Genomic DNA, 14,251 nt, shown 5'->3' with positions numbered 1-14,251 from the left:
ATACGGCTTAATCTGGAAAAATGTGTCTTCAGAGTTCCGACCGGAAAGCTACTTGGGTTCGTCGTTTCCCATAGAGGAATTGAAGCAAACCCAGCCAAGACCCGAGCATTGTCACAACTGGCCATACCAATAGACCTAAAGCAAGTCCAGAAGCTAGTGGGTTGCATCGCGGCCTTAAGCCGCTTCATCTCTAAGTTAGGAGAAAAAGCACTACCACTCCACAAGCTATTACGACACATAGACAACTTCAAATGGACGGATGCTACCACAGCCAAATTGGAATAAATTAAAGCCCTTCTTGCAAGCAACCCAATCCTGGCTGCACCAGGTGTTGGAGAGCCCATGTTACTATATATTTCAGCGACTAACCAAGTGGTTAGTGTCGTACTCGTCGTCGAACGAGGGGAAGAGGGATATAAATTCCCCACCCAAAAACTAGTCTACTACGTATCGGAGGTTCTTACACCTTGCAAATCCTGATACCCCCACTATCAGAAGATAGCCTACGCAGTCTTCATGGCATCCCGCAAACTTCGACACTACTTTTAAGAGTGTTCGGTCACATTGGCATCCGAAGTACCACTGAATGACATCATCAATAACAGGGACGCCACTGGCCGTATGGCCAAATGGGCCATCGAGTTGTTACCATTCAAAATCATATACAAGCCATGCCGGGCTATTAAATCCCAGGTATTAGCTGACTTCGTCGCTGAATGGACGGAAGCCGAGCTCCCTAAAGAGTGCAGTTCATACCCTAATTGGATTATGTACTTCGATTGCTCCAAAATGCTGGCCGGCTGGGGGCTGGTGTAATCCTCACATCCCCCACGGGGGACGCAGTGTGCTATGTACTGCAAATTATGTATACGGACTCTAATAATGCAGCCGAATACGAGGCGCTACTACACGGTCTTCGCATGGCTGTCTCCATGAGTATACAACGCTTGGAGGTGCGCGGCGATTCGAACCTCGCAATTTCCTAGGTCAATGGAGTGTTTGATGCAAAGGACCCAAAAATGCTGGCATATCAAAACGTCATATTAAAGATGTCAGCTTGGTTCGACATACTTGAGTTCCATCATGTCGCCTGAGAAAGTAATGGGCCAGCCGACATCCTCGCTCCTATGGGCGCTAAGCGTGAAGCCGTGCCACCCAACACCTTTGTGGAAAGGCTCTTTAAGCCATCTGTGGTATGGCAGGGTGAGAGCGGAGAAGGCAATACGGACCTGATCACACCCCCAACTGCCAAACATAACGCACACACCGTCGGGGGTCCGGATATCGAGATAACACCCTCTGCTCATGAGATCGTGGCAGTCATCGCTCCCTGGACCGAACCATTCCTAGCCTACCTTAATAGGCAAGAGCTCCCCGGCGATCAAAACGAGGTGCGATGTATAGTTTGGTGCTCCAAAGCCTTTAAAGTGCATGAGGGTGAACTATATAAAAGAAGTGCTACCGGAGTCCTTCAAAGGTGTATCTCCGAAGAGGAGGGAAGGCAACTCTTGGCAGAAATACATGACGGCCTTGGCGGTCATCACGCTGCAGCCCGCGCCCTTGTAAGCAAGGCATTTCGGACAGGCTTTTTCTGGCCTACGGCTCGAGCTGATGCTTAGGCCCTTGTCCAACGCTGTGTTGGCCGTCAGCTTTTTGCCAATCAAAGCCACATAACTCCCACTGCATTAAGAACAATCCCCATTACCTGGCCCTTTGCGGTCTGGGGGCTTGACATGGTTGGACCCCTTAAATGGGGAAGCCACAAAAAGAAATACTTACTGGTCATGGTTGATAAATTCACAAAATGCATAGAGGCCAAACCAGTAAAAACAGCTTAGGCCGGACCAGTGATTGACTTGATATCTGGCGTAGTCCACCGCTATGGTGTTCCGCACAGTATCATCACTGATAATGGCTCTAACTTCACAGTTGATGAGGTAAAAACCTGGTGCGCAAAGTTGGGCATTAAACTCGACTATGCATCCGTGTACCACCCTCAAACAAACGTCCAAGTCGAACGGGCCAATGGTCTGATCATGAGTGGTATAAAGCCCAGATTAGTGTGCTCTTTATGAGATTCAGACAAGCACTAGGTTGAGGAACTCAATTCCGTACACTGGGGACTCCGGACCATGCCCAATCAAACGACCGGATACACACCCTTCTTCATGGTGTATGGCGCAGAGGCCATATTGCCCTGCGATATTATTCATGAATCAACTAGAGTGCGCATGTACGAAGAGAAAGAAGTCGAACTAGATCGTCAAGACGACCTAGATGGACTTGAAGACGAGCGCAACATTGCCAAGGCCCGTTTCGCATTCTATCAACAACAATCCAGGTGTTACCAAAGCAGAGAAGTGAGGGCTAAAACATACAATGTCGGAGAACTTGTCCTACGCCTCCCGGAGAAGAAAAAGGATAAGCTCAAACCTAAATGGGAGGGGGCCTTCATAATAGATGAAGTCCTTACTGGAGGAGCCTATCGCCTTCACAATGCAGAGGATAATCGCCTTGAGACGAACCCATGGAACGTCGCCCAGCTCCGAAGATTTTACGCATAGTTCGGCCTCCATACGTCCCATTTTTTACTAGGTTTTTTCTATTTTCTCTCCCCATTTCATTTTTCCCTTTTCTTATTAATTGTATGTTCGGATCAACTGCATTGTTGGGGGTACACATCTTTAAATGTATACACCCCATCATACATGGGGGCTTCTTTTAAAGAAGCATTTATATTAAACAGCTTACAAGCTTCTTTTCTCCACACTATTTGTTGTTTTTGTCATTTTATGCACCTCTATGACTTAAGTTTTTGCCAAGCTGGGTTGCCTTGCTCCTGTGCTTATACCCTACATTCCCAATTGTTCGGCTAGGGTGTAAAGGGAGCACCTCTGTGATTGTTACAACCGGGTTATCAAGACCTGTACCTCAGACGGGTGAAGCCGAAAGCTAGCGTTCTTAAGGGAATAATTGGTCGGCACATATACAACAGACTGTTTTCAGAAGAAAACAACTACGAAATTGGCTCCCTGTACTTCGGATATGAGCCTAAGCCCAAGAAAAAGAACCCCTAACGAAACTATTTTTCTTGGAAGATGTTTCTTACGTTAAACAGTAATATAACATAACTCCCCGAACACATTTTGTCTATTCGAGCAATATGACCGGATTGCCTGGATTCCGATAATACTAAATGTTTCCTAGACAAAACATAGTATGCGGAAACACTCCAACTTCTTGGTTCGGAGGTAGAAGCCGAAGGCCTGCGATGACAAAATTTTCATACAATTCGGCAGGAGATAGGTTCGATCATAAAGTACATCGATACATCGAATCTAATGCCTACTCTCTCTCTCTACGACATCTAGTAGACTATCTAATTTATAATCTTGTTGTGAAAATTTCATTGCTGTCATTACTTGGCCGTACACCAAGCTTACAGGAATTTCCTTCTCGTCAGGTCCCTGCGGTCCAACTCTGGCCATGTGGTTTGGATCAAGACCAGTATAGCGTGTCTTCACCATGCCCATGCCTCTCGAGCGCCTTCACGGCATGCGGACGTCTTCCACAACTCGAAGCGACGCCGAACACCCTTGAATAGATCTTCCAACCCTTCCATACGTGCTTGAGGGACGTCGGAGGGCCATAAGGATTGGCCATATTCTTCATGGCCCTCGGGGCACGCTCGTGAAACTTTGCCAGCTCCTTTAGAACGTTGCTTTGTAGGTTGGGCATTTCCTCGTCGGGGTGGCCGGTCAACATACCTGTATCAAATCGAACTATCACATTCCGCATTATATGATTATATCAATAGTCCAGACGATTCACAAGTCATACCGAATATGCTGCCCTTCAGCTTCTGGTTTTCCTGCTGCGCCACCAAGAGTTGAGCCTTTAAACTGTTTATCTCTTCGGCCTACTTCTTCACTTCTTCCTCAAGTTTTTTGTCTTTGCCAAAATACATTGGGGCACCCTTCATTTCTTCAAGCTCAGAGACAGCGACATTCAGTTGTATCCGGCTTGTCTCGAGCTCCTGGGACAATGCAACATTCTTCTCCTTGAGAACCTGCGGTCATCAAACGATCCTCAAATTGGTTTTGTCCACCCGCTTTAAGTCTCGAGGGATACGGCTATCTAAATACTAAGTTTGCATAAATTTTTACCTTCATATCCTTTGAGAATAGGCGAGCAACTCCTGTGAGTCCATCCCGGGAAGCTCGGATATACGCACCTACAATGCTTAGGACGGTAAACTCCGGCTCCGTTAAGGCAGGGGCACGCAAGACTTCCTTTAAGTGATGATGATTCATCACACTCTCAACTTCGAAGTTAGTGACGGACATCTCATCCGGCTCTCTGTGAGGCGAATGAGTTTGTGCCCCACCAGCATGTGCCCCGTCCTGGTTGATATCTCCGGCGTCGTATTGGCCGCGGCTCTGTTGGTGTACAGAAGTAGGGGCTCTACTTTGTACCCGTTTACCTGTGCACGGGCAGTCAGAGCCGTGCCCACGGCCACACTGAGCAAGGCAAGGGAGGAAGTCCGAAACCACGAGATCAATCAAGCAGCATTAAGACAGAAACGCGAAGAGCAGGAGAGTGAGGCAGACTCCCCCGGCAAGACCCTTGCCGGGGCAGTTTCCGCAGCCCCGGCAAGGGCATTGCCGGGGCAACTTTCACAAACGCTAGCAGAGCGCGCCACCCTTGAGCCCGAGGTTTCCAATATCATCAACCACGTTGGAACCAAGTCTCGGGAGGCACCTCCATGATTACATGCATATCTTTCTGAAGATCATGAGCACTCCAGATCAGATGAGGACCAGAACACGGTAACCCTCGGCAAGATCCTTGCCGAGGAAATCCACAAGACCTCCGGCAAGATCCTTGCCGGGGAAGACCACGACGCCACAGCAAGACCCTTGCTGCGGCCCCGGCAAGACCCTTGCTAGAGACATCAACAGGGTTGTGGCCAGGCCCATGCCCACCAATGTTCCACCGCCGTTTCTATGCAGTTGCCAGTCCAACCTGCCAGGTTGGCACCTGCGTGGCGACGTGCGGCCCACAGACCAAATCAGCAAGCACCTGCATTGTGGCACGCATATCTTCGTGAAGACGCTGCCACCGCACCACCTCAGCAGCCTTCCTGCCTACATGGCGCCGCCCGCCTTGCTGGCCTGGACGCATGTCAAAACAAGGCAAGGCGGCAACAAAGTGAGGGGACACCTCAGGGGCGCATTTAATGTGTCTTGTCCCGTAATGACAAGCGATAAGCTTGTACACTATACCCTTTTCACCTCATGTGTGCCACTGTGGCATCCCCTTTATCCTATAAAAGGAGGCCCAGGGCGTACTAGAGAGGGATTCAGCTCTTTTGGGCAAGTCACACACCGTAGCTAGCTCAAGAACATTCAAATACACACCAAAGCAGGACTAGGGTATTACGCACTCTCGCGGCCCGAACCTGGGTAAACGATCCTTGTGCTGGCTCTTGGACCCGCTCTTCTCACAGCCCCGCGCCCGCCGACCGTAGTAGGGATTCCCGTGATCCCATAGGTGTCGTTCCCACCGACATCTTTGGCGTGCCAGGTAGGGGGCGCAGCTGAGAGAATCCGGCGCAATCATCAGTTCAGTAGTTCTTCATCACCATGGCTCCCAAGAGGAAGACGGCGATAGTGATCGGTTCATCTGGAGCCGGACTGCCTGTACCGGTGCGGGCAAGTAGTGAGGCGGTCACAGATAGAACCGCGCGGCCCGCGAACACCCACATCGCTCTGACAGTCAAAGTGTGGCGAGTGGCATCGTTCATGCGCATGACGACGAACCGCGCATCACCGAATCCAGAGATGGAGATGGGCCCCCCGCAGGCGGCGCAGTGCCCTCCAGGGGTGGCGCTATGCCACCCACCGGCGGCGCGACGACCTCTAAGACGCCTGTGCCGGTGCCCACGACGCACTCTTCCCAAATCGTGCGCGATGAGCAACGTCACCATGCCAGTGACCACGGGCGCTGTCCTGGGAAGAGTCATGTGCATCCTTCACAGGACAGAGGAGGTCAGCATGCACGGCGAGGTGATGGAGAAAGTGTTGGACAGTCGCAGGGCCGTGATAGAGCTCCTTCGAACGTGGTTAGAAGTCGGAGCGCGTCATGGTCCACGCAGCTTTCGCTACCGCCCACGCTAGCGGAAGCTTTGGCGCGTGCGCAGCTGCTCCTTGACTTTCCTCCTACTGCGGAGAAGCTTGACGAGTGGAGAGCCACCGTCCGGAGCCTCATCGGCATCGCCAACAAAGATGAGCCACGACCAGCAGCACCCGTAGGCCGACGCTCCGTCAAGCCACCACATGCCAGTGGAGGAAGGGCCGGAGGTGATGCAGCCGTGGTGCTCTCTCCTCCCCCACGCCAGTTACCACGAGTGTCGATCCGTCATGATGACGCTTGTGATAATATTTCCATAGCGTTGTCCGATCCACTGACCCACCGCGATCAGCGCCAAGTTCTTCGAGAGCGAGCCCTCAAAGACGCTCAAACTACCATCGAGCGCCGGTGTGATGCGCGCCACCAGTCAGATAGGCGGGCAGGCCCACTACGGACCACCCGACACCGGGAGGCTACGGTGGCCTACCTTACGAGGTGGGTTGCCCAGCCTTTACCTATGAGTTGCGGCAGTTCTAGTGGACCTGCCGCCGCATGTTCAAACCTGACATTGGTGAGAAGTACAATGGCAAAACTCACCGGTTGGAGTTCCTCAGCATCTACACCATCGCGATGCAAGCTGTTGGAGCCCGTGACGAGAAGTGCTTGCCAATTATTTCCCGTTGGCACTTAAGCCCAATGTCATGTCATGGTTGATGCACTTGCTGGCGGACTCCATTTCCTCTTGGTCGGATCTGTATCATGAGTATGTTGGCACCTTCACCGGAGGCCATCAAGCTCATGGCCAGGCAAGCGATCTGCATATCATCCCCCAGAAGGAAGGAGAAAACCTGCACAAGTACATCCAAAGGTTCAGCCGAGTACAGCACAATATCCCAGACGTTCATCCCGCCGCCGTGATCAGCGCATTCCATCAGAATGTGCGCAACCGCAAGATGCGTGAAGAGCTGGTGATGAACAAGGTTAGGGATGTGGCTGAACTTTATGTCCTGACCGATGGGTGCGCTCGGGCTGAAGAGGGGAGGAAGTACCCCGGCAAGGACGCCGGTGTAGAAACCGACTCCACAGATGACGACACCACTGCCCCGATGAAGAAGGGCTGGCGCCATAATAGAAAACGCAAGGGCAAGGCTGTGCTTGCCATTGAGGGATCCAACAACACCGGCGCTACCAAGAAGGCCAAGGCGAGCGACCCTGGAAAGGAAGTTGCTGGGTGTGCCGCTTGCCGGGCCTTGGCGGCTGCCGACAAGCCAAGAAGCTCCGACAAGTAGTATTGCAAGATCCATCGCACCAAGGGCCACGACCTCCAAAACTGTCGGCAAGTTGAGCTGCTTGCTGAGACGCAAAAAATTGAATATGAGAGGCGGGACAAGGAGAAGGGCCAGGAAGGTGCATAAGGATCTGGCAAGAAGCATGGCGGCTAAGGAGGCCGCCGCAGCAAGGAAAATCAGCAAGAGAGGCTCGCCCGGGGCCGTGACAAGAAGCAAGAAGACGATGACCATGACAAGGACAACGAGTCCGGTGACCATGAGTTTAAGAAAGCTACAGAGGCCATGTGCATCGAGCCTTGCTGCACACCTCTCACCGCCAACTCAAGCAGTGGGCACGTGAGATCACAGCGGCGGAGCCATCAGTCAACGCACGGAAGCCACTGAAGTGGTCCTGCACACCTATCATATTTGACACCGAGGACCACCCTGATCGCACGACTGTGGTCGGGTGTTTGCCATTGTTGGTTTCACCAATGATACGCAACCTCAAGGTGACGAAGATGCTAGTTGACGGTGGGGCCGTTCTGAACTTGATCTCGCCTGTTGTGGTCAAGAGGCTGCAGATTCCTGATGGAGACCTCGAAGAAACGGGCACGTTTCAAGGGGTCAACCCGGGAAGAACCCAGCTAAAGGGTAAAGTCAGGCTGCCCGTGATGTTTGGAGGCGAGTTGAACTATAGGACAGAGAGGATTGTCTTTGACGTAGCCGAGTTTCCCTTGCCCTACAATGGGATCCTCGGCCGCCCGGCACTAGCCAAGTTCATGGCGGCGTCACATTACGCCTACAACATGCTGAGGATGCCTGGGCCGATGAACATCATCATCGTCCCCTCCGACAAGAAGGATGCGCTAGTCTGCGCTGACCAACTCTACCGGGAAGCAGTTGCAGCAACTGCCGCCAAGGCACTTGCTCCTGCCGATGAAGCCCCGGGAGGGAAGAAGACCGGCAAGACCTCTCGCACCCACTCCGGCAAGCGCATATCTCTGGAGTGTTGTGCTCCCGTCGAGGACGTGCCAGAGAGCTCCACCGGCAAGAGCAAGAAATCCAAAGCTGCACCACCAGAGACCAAGAAGGTGTCCATCAAGGAGGACGGCACGGGAGGGGCTTTCACCATAAGCTCCACCCTCGATGGCAAATAGGAAGGTGAGCTCGTCACTTTCCTGCGGGCGAATGTCGATGTGTTTGCATGGCAAGCATCTGACATCCCCGGCGTTCCCAAGGAAGTGATTGAGCACCATCTTGTTGTCTGTCCTCATGCGCGGCCCATCAAGCAGAAGGTCAGGAAGCAAGCTTTAGAGAGGAAAGAGTTCATCACGGAAGAGATCAGAAATTTAGAAGCGGCAGGCTTGGTGAGAGGAGTGCTCGATCCAACGTGGTTAGCCAATCCGATAGTAGTGCGTAAGGCGAATGGGAAGTGGAGGTTGTGTATCGATTACACATATATGAATAAGGCCTGCCCAAAAGACCCCTTCCCCTTGCCGCACATTGACCAGATTGTTGACTCCACGGCCGGGTGTGACCTGTTTTCGTTCCTCGAAGCTTACTCAGGATACCACCAGATCTTCATGACAAGAGAAGATGAAGAGAATACGGCATTCATCACCCCATGTGGTACATATTGCTTTTTACCGATGCCTTTCGGGTTGAAGAGTGCTGGCTCGACCTTTGCAAGAGCAGTCCAAATTGGTTTTGAGCCCCAGCTACATAGAAATATGGAAGCTTACATGGATGACATAGTGGTCAAAACCAAAGACAATGCAACACTTGTGCAAGATTTGGAAGAGACATTTGCGAATCCGCACAAAATCAACCTCAAGCTGAACCCTGACAAGTGTGTCTTCGGCGTTCCGTCCGGCAAGCTTATCGGGTTCTTTGTTTCATAGCGTGGGATTGAGGCAAACCCGGATAAGATCAAGGCCATTGAGCAGATTGAGGCACCTAAGTGGATCAAGGATGTGCGTCGGCTCACTGGCTGCATCGCCGCCATGAGCAGATTCATCTCCAAGTCCGCCGAGCATGCCCTTCCTTTTTTCAAAATCTTGAAAAAGGCGGGCCCGATGGAGTGGACCCCAGAGGCCGAAGCAGCGCTACAGGATCTGAAGAAATACCTCTCCTCCACGCCAGTACTGGTTGCGCCTAAGCCACAATAGCCACTGCTACTGTATCTAGCGGCGACGAATCAAGTGGTTAGCACCGCACTAGTGGCGCAGAGGGAGGTCGACGAAGAAGTAGTGGCGATGGTAGGACTGGCAAACAGTGAGCCCGAGCTCCCCCCAGCAAGGCCTGGTCCCGGCATGGCAAGGCCCTCGGCAGGGCCTTACGCCAGCAGGACATGGCCTGCACAGTCAGATGAAATGGTGCAGAAGAAGAAGATGATGCAACACCCAGTTTACTTTGTCAGCTCCCTCTTGCAGGGGGCTAGGTCAAGGTACTCCGATGTGCAGAAACTGCTCTTTGGCCTCCTTATGGCCTCGAGGAAGTTGCGTCATTACTTCCAAGCGCACGAGATTACCATCGTCAGCCGCCTCCCGTTGCAACGGATACTGCATAACCCAGATGCAACGGGGAGGATTTTGGAATGGGCCCTGGAGCTGTCAAGCTTTGGTTTGAAGTTTGAAAGCACCTCGATGATCCAGAGCAGGGTCTTGGCGGAGTTCATTGCAGAATGCACCTCGACGCCCGATGAAGAGATCCAGGAGACCGCTCTTCCCGGCAAGGAAACAAGTTGCAACTGGGTTATGTACTTTGACGGGGCTTTCTTGCTGCAAGGCGCCGGTGCTAGTGTGCTGCTCGTCGCACCCACCGGAGAGCACCTCAAGTATGTAATCCAGATGCACTTTCCCAGGAAGATGTCGACAAACAACACTGCTGAATACGAGGGACTGCTTGCTGTTCTCAGGATCGAGGCAGACCTCGGGGTTAAAAAGCTCATCGTCAGGGGTGATTCACAGCTTGTCGTCAAGCAGGTTAACAAGGATTATCAAAGCCCTTTGATGGAAGCCTACGTGGATGAGGTGAGGAAGCTGGAGGAGCGCTTTGACGGTATATAGCTGGAGCATGTCCCCCGAGTGGAGAACGACATTGCCGACTACTTGTCGAAGCACACTGCCCCCAAACTACCTGTGGAACCAGGTACTTTTGTGGTTCGGTTAACTCAACCGTCCGTTGAACCATCAACAGAGGAAATCAGCCCCCGGCAAGTACTTTCCCACCGAGCTCCCTGGAGCCGCTGGTGGAGATGTTGCCATGGATACTAAGCCCGCCATGGGGCAACCGACTCCAGTAGGGCGTCAAGCCCTGGCCGTAGAGACAACCGTTCCCGCGGCAGAGGAGATGCCTTCAGTCCTTGCCGTCGAGCCCCAGGCTCCGGCATGGGCGTAGCATACCGTCTAATTCCTCCAAACAGGGGAGCTTCCTGAGGAGCAGGAAGAAGCAGAGAAAGTAGCTCGGCGGTCTGCCCTGTACGAGTTCGTTGATAATGTTCTATACAGAAGAAGACCAAACGGAGTGAAATTGAAGTGCATTCCCCTGGAGGAAGGACTAGAGCTGTTGGCGGAGACACATGAAGGCATATGTGGCTCCCACATAGGGTCGAGGGCCCTTGGCAGCAAGGCTTTCCAGCAAGGTTTCTTCTGGCCCACTGCCCTCCAGGATGTGACGGCACTAGTAACCAAGTGTGAAGCGTGTCAGTTCCATTCCAAGAAGCTTCATCAACCAGCTCAAGCCCTTCAAACAACCCCTCTCTCCTGGCCGTTTTTGCTCTAGGGGCTCGACATATTGGGCCCTTTCCCCCATGCTGTCGGGGGCTTTGAGTACTTGTACATTGCAGTCGACAAGTTCACAAAGTGGCCGGAGGTGGAAGCAGTGAGGAAGGTGATAGCGTAGTCAGCCGTCAAATTCTTCAAGGGGCTAGTCTGTCATTTTGGTGTGCCCAACAGGATCATTAACGATAATGGCACGCAGTTCACAAGCCACACCTTCATGCAATACATCGAAGACCTCAGCAGCAAGGTCTGTTTCGCTTCCGTGGCACACCCACGAAGCAAGGGTCGGGAGGAAAGGGCAAATGCTGAAGTACTGTGAGGCCTGAGGATAAAGACTTTTGACTGGCTACATAAGAGCAGCAGACGCTGGATTGATGAGTTTCCAGCGGTTCTTTGGTCGATCAGAACGACGCCAAATCGAGCCACCGGCCAGACACCCTTTGCCCTGGTATACGGGGCAGAGGCAATTTTCCCCACAAAACTCATATACGGGTCACCTCTAGTGCTTGCTTATGACAAGTTTGAGCAAGAGTGATTGCGGCAAGATGACGCAACGCTCCTCGAGGAAGATCGTCTTCGGGCGGCTGTGAGAGCAGCCCGCTACCAACAAGCCTTGCGCTGCTACCATAGCCACAAGGTCCATGCCCGAAGCTTTGAGGAAGGCGACCTTGTTCTTTGGCGCGTTCAAACAGCCAAGAATTCCAACAAGTTGACACGAAAGTGGGAAGGCCCTTATCGGGTAATACGAGTCACCAGGCCGGCGTAGTTCGCCTGGAGACCGAAGATGTCGTACCATTGAGAAACTCCTGGAACATTGAGCATCTTCGTAAGTTTTACCCATAAGGCACGCTTGTCAGCCCCCCCGACAAGCCACCTTTTGTAAAAGCCTTGCCGGCGAAGCATGTAACCCTTTGTACAAAGCCAGGCACAGACCCTCGGCATAAATAAATGAAGCGCTGGCGCCCTAAGTTATAGCATGCATGCTAGGTTGAGTCTCTCCCTCATTTAGGGTTGATAGTGCTTAGCAGCGACTAACCCCTAAGCATAGAGGTCGAGTGTGCATCTCTTTGTTCCTTTCCATCTTCTTTAGTTCGCAGGGAACACAAGCAGTTCTGCTGAGCTGAATGGAAGAAAGGGAACACGACGGCGCTCCGACCCCGGCAAGCCAAGGTTGCCGGGGGCTGAAGACACAAGGGACCACCCACGGCAAGCCAAGGTTACCAGGGAGGGGCTGCAGATTCAGATAAGTCTATTGTCCCCTGTCTTCATTCCCGTATAAAACCGGGGCGTATGAAGCCTCATCTTATTCCTAGGCTACCGTGCTCCCCTTTTCCTGTACCCAAGAATCACTTCTTGGGTCAGAATTTGGTTGTAGCTGCAGCGGCAAGGACGCAAGCGTAGGGCCTAACCCTACTTTGCCCCTGCCTCCGCCGAAAGCGTGAGTGCGGTTGAATGAAGTAAGGGAGCGGCAAGGCCTGTTGCCGGGCGTCAATGTTTATATTAAAAATAACAAGGATTCGTTCCTTGGTATGGGCTTCGCTCACACACAAAGAACCCGACAAGCACCCTTTTTCATTAATACATCCCATAGAGGTACAGTTCGTATAGAATGTAAGCATGAGCAAGGAGATTACAAGTTTTAAATTCAACTAAGGCTCGTGAGCTTAAAAGCTAAAAATGATACGGTGCCTGTAATCCCTTTCTTGTCCTTCTCATTAGGAAACAGAACAAAAAAGCAAGAGGGAAAAAGGAGCGCGTAGACGAGGTACGAGCAGTAGAAGGCATCAATAGAACATATCGATGGCCGCCTAGGAGAGGTCTGGTGATGTTGGTGCCGGGAGAAGAGCTGGAAGATGAGGCAGCGAGTCACCAATACGCTACGAAGTCGTCGGTGCCATCGTACTCCGACTTGACGGACCGCCACCCTCCTTCTTCGCCTTCTTCGGCCTCCCCATGCCAGCCGCTCAAGGAGGCAACTCGGAGAAGTTCAAGGAGTTGGCCCCACCGGTAGAAGGGGCCAGGTGCAGATGTTGCTGCTGCCGGCGCCGCTGAGGGACGGCGGGCCCGATGCCTAGTCGGACCCGTCATCCTCCCGCCTGCTACCCTTGTCGGCGTTGTTGTTGTCCTCCTCATTGCTCCCGCTCGAGGAAGAGTCTTCGTCATCAAAGGAGCTCTCCACGTAGCACTTTAGGCGAGTCCCGAAGTCTCCAAAGACCTTGATGGAGAGCAGGCCGTTCTCCATTAGTTTGAAATAGAGAACGAGCCCCGCCGTCAGTCTGTGGATGCGAGCGAAGGTCTTCCATCCGCGACGGAGATACATGACATGAGGGCCTGGGAAGTTGACATCAACCCGCGTACCGCTATTCCCGTAGCCCCTCATATGTAATCTCAGAGTCAGCAGCAGGTCGAGCTCCATCTCCCGAGCGAATGGTGTGGGGAGGCGAAGATGACAACGCGCTGGCCGGCGCAGCCTGATGAAGAATTCGTGAGGCTGGTCCCCGATATGGCCCTCCATTGGGGAAGGGACCATTGGCGGAGGCGAGGCTGATGCGCCACCCCGTCCTCCTCTTCCCCGACGGTAACAGTGACCTTGGCCTCGACCCCTCTGAGGGAGTCCTGGATAATGGGGTATCCGGACAGCCGGACTATATGCTTTGGCCGAACTGTTGGACTATGAAGATACAAGATAGAAGACTTCGTCCCATGTCCGGATGGGACTCTCCTTGGCGTGGAAGGCACGCTTGGCAATTCGGATGTAGATCTCCTTCTCTGTAAACCGACTCTGTGTAACCCTAGCCCCTCCGGTGTCTATATAAACCGGAGGGTTTAGTCCGTAGGACTCACGATCATCAACAATCATACCACAGGCTAGCTTCTAGGGTTTAGCCTCTCTGATCTCATGGTAGATCAACTCTTGTAATACTCATATCATCAAGATCAATCAAGCAGGAAGTAGGGTATTACCTCCATCGAGAGGGCTCGAACCTGGGTAAAACATCGTGTCCCCAGTCTCCTGTTACCATTAGCCTTAGACGCATAGTTCGGGACCCCCTACCCGAGATCCGC

This window comes from Triticum dicoccoides, chromosome 5B (assembly GCF_002162155.2).
Source record: "Triticum dicoccoides isolate Atlit2015 ecotype Zavitan chromosome 5B, WEW_v2.0, whole genome shotgun sequence".
NCBI lineage: Eukaryota > Viridiplantae > Streptophyta > Magnoliopsida > Poales > Poaceae > Triticum > Triticum dicoccoides.
This window is presented reverse-complemented; position numbering follows the sequence as displayed.